Source organism: Manacus vitellinus, unplaced genomic scaffold, assembly GCF_001715985.3.
Source record: "Manacus vitellinus isolate BGI_N305 unplaced genomic scaffold, ASM171598v3 scaffold_5_pilon, whole genome shotgun sequence".
NCBI lineage: Eukaryota > Metazoa > Chordata > Aves > Passeriformes > Pipridae > Manacus > Manacus vitellinus.
Window position 1 is genome coordinate 3071593 of NW_021940682.1, and position 8450 is coordinate 3080042.

Sequence of the window (8450 nt, forward strand, 5' to 3'; positions counted from 1 at the left end):
ATGCTCTTTCAGACTAGAATGGATGCAAACAAGCTAAAAGTAAAGCTGGAATCATCTGCATGATAAGCTCTGGGAGAGCAGGAATGAATCAAAACTTTGACAAGAATTTTAAGAAATTATCTTTCCCTCCCCCAAAAGAAACACAGAGAGGGTGGCATGCTATGAACTGCAAAATAAATGTACTATGTTCAGGGCTTGCACCATGGGTGAGAGAAAAAGCATGCAAAGAGAAGACAAGCCTTTCCTCCTTTGCTACTTTCTGTGTCTAAGGCAGGCCAGGGAATTATTTTTGTCTTTTCTATTGGTGCACAGGAAAATAACTATATTGAATCTTTCCCACTTAGTAAAAAGTACTTGATGTCCAAAATCAGTACAGGAATACTTCTGGAGCTAAGTATGCTTTGCTTAAGGTGTTTCTTTTTTTCTTTTTTCTTTTTTTTTTTATCTCCGCTTCAAGGCAAAGTTGAAAAACATTAAAAAAATGTGTTTTTCTAAGTCTGTGTAGTACCATGAGCTTTATCTGAGTCAATGCAAAGCTTAATCAGTTTTTATGCAGTGTATGCTACCCCATGAATGTTACTGAAGTTTTATTCTGGAGCAGGACTACAGGCAATAAAATGTGTCACAGACATATGACACAGAGACAAAAAAAATCTCAGACAGGTCATCCACTAGTGCAAATCCATCAACTGTGAATAACTTGACTTACCTGTTCAAGCTCATTAGTGTTCATCTGAAACAATTTTAAAGATTAGCTCTTCTTTCTTAATTTAAGAATTTATAAAATTAATTTCTTGGTAAAGTGGCCATCTGTCACTCATTGTATTCAATGAAGCATAACAACAGACCTGATTTCACTTTTGAACATACATGTTTCCCTTCTCATAAAATTCTTATAATTTAAAAAATACCATTAATTTAGTGTATCAGTGTGAAATATGAAACACTTAGAACACCCTAGAGTTCTGTGCAAGCCCACCCTGAGTGCCCTGTCAGATTAGGGTTGCAAACCTGAACAGGGGTGGACCACCATGTTCAACTTACTTCAAGGGTAAATGTCTTGTCTGGAGTCAGATCTCTCTAGTCTTTCAAAAGGTAAATGACAAAATTTTTAGTTGCATTCATCTAAAAACTTTGTTATCAATTATTTTAAAGATACCTGCAGTAATAGCACTAGTTAGTTGTTTTAGTGCTCCTTCTCATGCCTGCTTTCTGGAATTCCTTACTTACATGCACATTAAGTACCTGCAAGTATTTACTTGCAAAAGCTTCTTAGTTTCCAATTATTCATACTATTCTTCTTTTTTTTTCTTTCCTCTTGAAAACAGATTTTGAAGGAGAATTCAATAGCTGACTCATTTCTGAATCATCATTAATTTCAGCCCACTAGTCTTTTTTTAATCCTCAATTTAACACACGGGATTTAAAGTTGTTTATTGTTTTCATTGACTTCAGGAATGCATTTGGTTGGTTAAAAAGAAACATTATGGAGGGTAAGAAATGCTTTTGCCATCCAGGTCTCATAAATGCTGTTTTTCCAGTCCTGTTTGACAAATCCACCAGGGATATAAGGAATTCAACAGCTAGTCCTTAAGGTCATCCAAGCATTAACAGGTCTGGAAGTCCTGCCATTGGGTGAGTTGTCATTATATCTGTGATGCTACTGGAGAATGGGATGCACTTTGCAGTCAATTTGAACTTGGAATAGATGTCAATATTGACATTCACTGGAAAGCAGCAGCAGACAGTGTATTAAACAAATATGCTCCTGCTGATCCTATGAAGCTTTGAGAGAGCTGAAGGTTCAAATGAATGAAAAATTGCAGAACAAAGTTACCTTAGTAGCAGGTACTTATGGAAAAATGTGTCAAATTAATGTACTACCTAAATGATTTTATCTCCTAAACCGCCTGAATTGGTGAAAAGTTATCAGAATACAGAGCAGAGAGTACACATGGGAAGTCTTTGCAAGATTTGTTATATTGAAAGTTGAATTAAGAGGGAAAAGAAAAAAAGAAAAAAGACACAAATACAAGGAACAGGATTGATTACAGTAACCAGGCCAAATTGGTCCAACATCTGGTATCAACAACAAAAATCTGCAAATAATCCAGCCCAGCTGATCCAAAAAGGGGGACCTCTGGCTTGGGACCACATGCAGGGCTAGGGTTGTTTGTGTTGGTGCTGGAGTGAGTCCCTGCACTGTACAGTTTGAAATCAAAAGAGAAAATCCTGTTAAGGAATTACTCCCCTTCTTGCAATCACCTCTTTCCAAGTTGCTGTAACTTACCCTCTACAGTGAGAGCTCAAGGCCCAGCATTAACTATTTTTGTTCCTTTCTGGCACCTCAGATTTTCTCTCCGATGAAGTCTTCTGGAGTCCACAGAAATAAATGGAAATCATGGTATTTGCACCACACTTTCCATTAGTATCTGCAGGTTTTAGGTTGGTCTCCATCAACATTATGGAGGCAGAGGAGAACAGAGGAAAACTGAGCTGGAAGTAACATTATATTACACATGAACAACTGAATTATCTGACAGGAGAAGAAGTGTTCCTCACCTTCCAAAATTTTGCTAGAGAATCTGTTATCCTCACACATGAACTCAAAGGAGTAATTTTTTGTCACACTAAAGTAGAACAGACTATCTTGGAGCTTAGGATGTCTGCATTCACTTCCTTGCTCTGTTACAGTCTTATTTCTTTAGTCAAGAAATACAAGATTGGGAATCCTAAGAAAAATAGCGTTTTCACAAGCACTTACAAACCAAGTTTACAAGCCAAACTTCTAAGTCAAAATTTTGTCTCTCACTTTACTCTACAATTGCACATCAACAGGTGCAAGTTCCAAAAAATTTAAATCATGTTCAATAATGAAACAGGACCATGAAAGTGCTTTGAAAACTTCCATTTGAATGAGCTGGATGGCAGTAAACACACAAGAAAGGAAGAGATTCGGGAGATCTTTCATGTTTTAGAGATATAGCTTCAAAAAACAGGATGTTATGTTCTTTACTAACAGTGAAGTTTTTCCCTCATTCTGGACAAGCTTCCCATGCCTGGAAAATGAAATCATTGTTTATGAGTACTTTGGAAACATTATTTTATCTGAAGTTACCGTGCTTTCATTTCTTGATACAAGAGTAATCTTTGTCTGGAGATAACCATTGTGCCACTGCAAGTTTAGCTTTAATTCATTTAGCTTCAAACAACAGTAGTTATGAACACATCTTTGCCTTCCAGTTTTCACCACAGGACTTTGGCTTTTGGTCCACACGTTTTCCCAGAAACTGTAGCAACTTTGTACAGACCGTGTTAAAGTGTCTTCAGTACCATAACAGGTGGCAGGTGGATTCAGTAGGATCACAGCTCACTCAGCTGGGATCATACCTTTGACTGCAGTAGAAACTTCCTCTTTTTTCTATATTGATTTATAACTTTATAACCAAACCATTTGTCCAACCAAAATAAGGTCATGTATTCGCAGCCTAAAGCAAAAATGAGATTGGAATGGTCAGGGATCAGTAAACATAATTATTGTCTTCAGAGATGTTGAACCTATTTGTGTGCTGGGTCTGAAATGACACTTCAAAAAATCCTGGAAATTAAAAGTTAAAATGGTTTTTGAGTTGTCCTGATTTATTTTATATTTTTTTAAAAAAGCTTTATTTGGTGAGCCTTGTGCTAGAGTTTTTGAGACTGATGAGTGCCAGTGCTTTTAAACTCAAAATTGTTACCCAAATCATCTAAAGTAGGATACCCAAAAATGAAACTCTTCCTCTAAACTCATTATCATCTTTTGAATATGCAGATCTATATTTTTAAGTATTGATGGGAAACTTTTTCACAGTCTCCTAAAGCCATATTTACTGAATTCTCCTCTTCATTTGCAATTTTATTCATGTGCTGATGTGCTTCTCTCTGAAAACCAGGTATCGTGATGAGCCATTCTCCAACTGATATAATATTATATTTGAATCATATATATGATTCATACCTTCTTCTGGCTATGAAGAGTAAAATTCTGTATAGAAATCAATCTACCTGTTATGTTTAGGAAATGGTTTTCTCATTCATGCACCTGCAGCTTTTAAAAAATTGCAGGAGCAATCGATACAGAAAACCTGGCAAGACCTCTTAGATATTTCAGACCACATTATCTTTATCATTATTATGACCTGTTATTAACACTGGAGTAATATTTCAGGTTTCACTGGCCTTGTCAGTTAAGCCAGGACTGGAGCACAAGCTCTGTGATTATGTACATTGCTAACACATGTTGTCCCTTGCTCTAAGGAGAGACTGAGGGTGTCTGGCTTCTGGGGAAGGAAATGCCAGCAGGGATGGGACCAGCTCACCCTGAAGCTTTGCTCTGCAAGGCCATTCAGACAAACCAGCTCCAGCTGTGACTCACAGCTGTGGCAGCCCATGGGATTCAAGGAAGAGGACCAGCACATGTGTACAGAGTTGTGGTGTCCCACTGTTCATCATGAATCATTGGCCCTACACTCCACGTAGTCATTTATAGGTTTTGCAGATAACAAGAGCACTCATTCATTTATGCAGCAATATCTCCTATTGAGAAACATGAAATTCCTCTGATGATTTCTTACCTGGTGATTTTAGAGAAGAAAATGCTGTGTTTTTTAATAAATGCCTTATAGTGCAACACAGCAGAGGAGATGAATTATTTAGGTTTGACAGTCACTGACTCAGAATGGCTCTGGTTTAAGATGCAGATCTGTTATAATAATTTCAGAAATACTTCTCAGGTGTTTTCTCCTGTATCATGTAATTCTTTTTCTGACCACCTGTATTTCTCTTGTAACAATTACTGCATTGCCACACTTTTAAGTTTGTTGCACTGATCTGCTGAAATCTGCTGACCTGTTGCTTCCTGGTAGTCTTGATCACTCAAGGCTTATTACTTAGTTTTTCACTAAAAGTGGTAATCACATTATAGCATGTTTAGAAGACCTAACTAAAAAACACTGGAAAATAATCCCAAGCTTTCTGCTGCCAGACCCACACCTAAACCATTAAGCTATTTGCCAGAGGTGCCCAAAAAGCAGTCTTTTGGGCACAGGTAGGCCAGGCAGGAGCTTTCCCAGCACAGGACAGGGGTGGGTGGCTGTGTAGGAAGCTCTTGCTTAACCATCAGCTTCAGCCTCTCAGACATTCTAATCTTTATGGGTGTCTCCTCTGTTCCACCTACTCTGGTGGAGGACAACCCTCTGCCTGAAGGGACTCACTCTATGGAGGAGGGACAAGCTCCAGGAATAGAAGTTGGACCATAAATGCAGTGATACCATAGTTGGTCTCAGAGGAGACCAAATTTACCACACATCCACTGCACAACCTGTCTGAACCCACACTACCACTCTACTGTGGTGTGTTTGGTTGGCTTAAAAAGGTCGTGATTGCACAAGGCAGAAACTGTGTCCCAACTTTCTTAACCTGAGACTGTAACACAGGACTTTCAGACCTAAGGTAAGGGCTGCCATCTCCTGCAGGTGGTTGCTGGTGCATTAGGTGGGGCTCAGGCTCAAGGGTCCACCCTGTCCATAATGAAGACCTGACCAAAGAGCTGGGCAAAGACCTCAGGACACGTAGAGCAGGCACAGATGTTCCCCATGGCCACTCTTCCCTCTTAGTATCAATGGCTATGCACAAACAGATAATTTACCTTCTCTAAAAAACAGTCTCTGCCCTTACAGACCACTTTCAAATCAGTGCAGAGGGGTCTCATGGGTTTGCTCAGAATTCAGGTGCGAGATTTTTTTTGTTTTTTAATTCTTGCCCAATTTGAACTGTGCTTTTGTTATGTTTCAGTAGTTCAGAATGAAAAGATGAATTAATTAAAAGTAAGAGATACAAGTAACACTGGAGAAACAAACAAACAAACAAACAAACAAACCACCCCTGTGATTTAGATCTGTATTAACAGCTTCATCTAGAAAGAACTTTCAGCACATTCCAAACTATAGGTAGGCAAAGCAACACCACGTTTCATAGTGAAAACTCGTAGACTAAATCTAATGTTGCCTTTATCCTGTATTACAAAAACATTTGAGAGGCTTTAAATATGACAGCCTGAAGTATTTTCTGTTTATTCTGCAACAGTTAGTGCTCTGTTCCCAACTTATTTTTGTGCCAGGATAGACAGGGATTGTTGATGATGGGGACACAAAACCCATAGGAGGGTTTGTTCTTTATAGGGTACATGATCCTAATCCATACAGAAAACTGTGGGTTTAGGAATGCTGTTTTTTTTTTTCTTTTTTATAAACAACTAGAATACATCATAAAAACAGGTAGTCATAGGTCATTATGTCTGCTTGATTATATATCTAAAAGCAAAGAAATGCCAAATAGCTGAGCTGTCTCTTGTATTCTATAGTTATTCTGACAGAAGGACTTTGATAATGCCATTAAAGGTCTTTTTGATAGCCTCAAACAAGAGTTGGGTAAACACAAGGCTCATGCCCTTAAACCTCCCACAGTCTGATGAAAATCCACTGTTTTCCCTGTTTGTTCAGTGATGCCAGTGGAGTTACCATGATTTATGGCCCACCAAGTTGTCTGTAATGATCCCATAAACTACATGGTTTGCTGTCTGCATTCAAAGGCATGCCTGGCTTGGTGTAGTTGCAAATTTGCCTCCAAAATAGCTTTCCTAGTCAACAAGTTCACTTACCAGCTTAGAAGACAACAGGTTTCTCTTCCTTCCTGGGGGATTTTCCCAGTGGTGGAGCTCAGAGATGTCAGAGCACGCTGGCACCGCTATCACCCAGGACAAAGACACCAGTTTTGATCCTTGAGTCAGTAATGTGGCTTTGCAATCAGACCAGATCCCCTCTGCCTCTCAGTTTGGTGAAAGCTTGCCTTTGGAGCAGGAGGAATTAGAAGGGAGAATGTCTTTACTTCTTCTCTATTGTGAGAAGCGGGGGGATAAAAAGCTTCTGGAAAATGGCACTCGGTTGACCACTTATTTCAGTTTTTGCATATTCTGTGCTAACTGCTTGTTGAAAAAAAATTATTCCCTTGAATAAACTTCTACCTGCTGCTCACAGGGGAGTTCTTAGATTTGCAATCAGGAAACAGTATATGTTGGAAACAGGGAAATGATACAGCTTTGGAGTTGGCAGTATCCTGAGCCAGAAAGTCATTCAGTACCACCTGTGGCAGTGCTTTTTGCTGTTATTGATTTGGGACTGTTATGAAGAATGATACTAATTCTTATTTGTATGGAAAAGCTGGCTTTACTAAGTTGGACCTGGGGTAGATATTTGGACATGAATCATCAGATCTGACCAGAATCTCATTTCCAGTCTGACATCAATTATAAAAGCACCTTTGATAAAACATTACCCTCTGGGAAAATCAAGACTGCTCTCATAAAAAAAACCAACAACCACCAGTAATATAAAAAAACAGTGTGCAGAAATAAATACCCAAACAACAGCAGTAAAAGGTAAAATGATGTTAGTATGAGTCAGCTGACTGAGTCTATATGTCTAGCACAGATCAGGAGTGTTTCCAGAACTGCCAATATATTTATTCAATGTTAAAACACTGTTTATAGAAGGAGAATGATGCACCACCATTTTCTCTGTGTACAATTCCCAGAATTTCCAGAACTTTGATTTTTCTTTAATTATTTCCAGACCTAGATGCAATATTGATATTGTATATATTAGAGGGAATTTCATTTCATCCCTTATAATACACACAGTTTTCCCATATCTGCTGGCAGTTTATAATCAGAGCTGCAATTGTAAAAGGCAACATCTAAATGTGCTGGTCATTACCCTGAAGTAATAAAATGCAAACAACTTACCCTGAAGTAATAAAATGCAAACAACTCCAACCCTACTGCCAGGATATGAAGAACTTTCTTTCAGTGAGTATCACATCAACCCTTTTCCCCATCCTTGTTTCTGCACTTACATGGGACAGATGGAAGAAGGGTCAGAAAAGTATTTGATATGGAGAATCCCTCTCTTTAGCCCTCTGATCTGCTCCTTTCTCAGATAAAGTGTGGTAGATCTTCTTTACATTACTGCAGTGCTCTATTCCATGTCCCAAGGAAGTTTAAGATTAGGAAAGAAAGCTTGTTTCCTGGTTTCAGATTTATGCACAGGACTGCAGGGAGCAGAGACACTCTCCAGAAAATAAAGCAAAGTGGCTGTGTTATTGGAGGCAAAACCCACAGTGATCTTACCAGGCAGGTTTCTTCCTATTGCAAAGGTACATCATGAGGGCTGCAACAAAATATGACACTTCAAGTATTTTTAAAGACTTTTCTTAGTAATAACTGTTGGAAGCATCTGTTAGTGAAGTTTCTCTCTGGACTATGCTGCCTGTGGAAAGCCATGTATTTGCAAGTTTTCAGTACCATATTTCAAGTTCTACTGAAGGTTACTTAAACAAGGAAGAAAATGGTATAT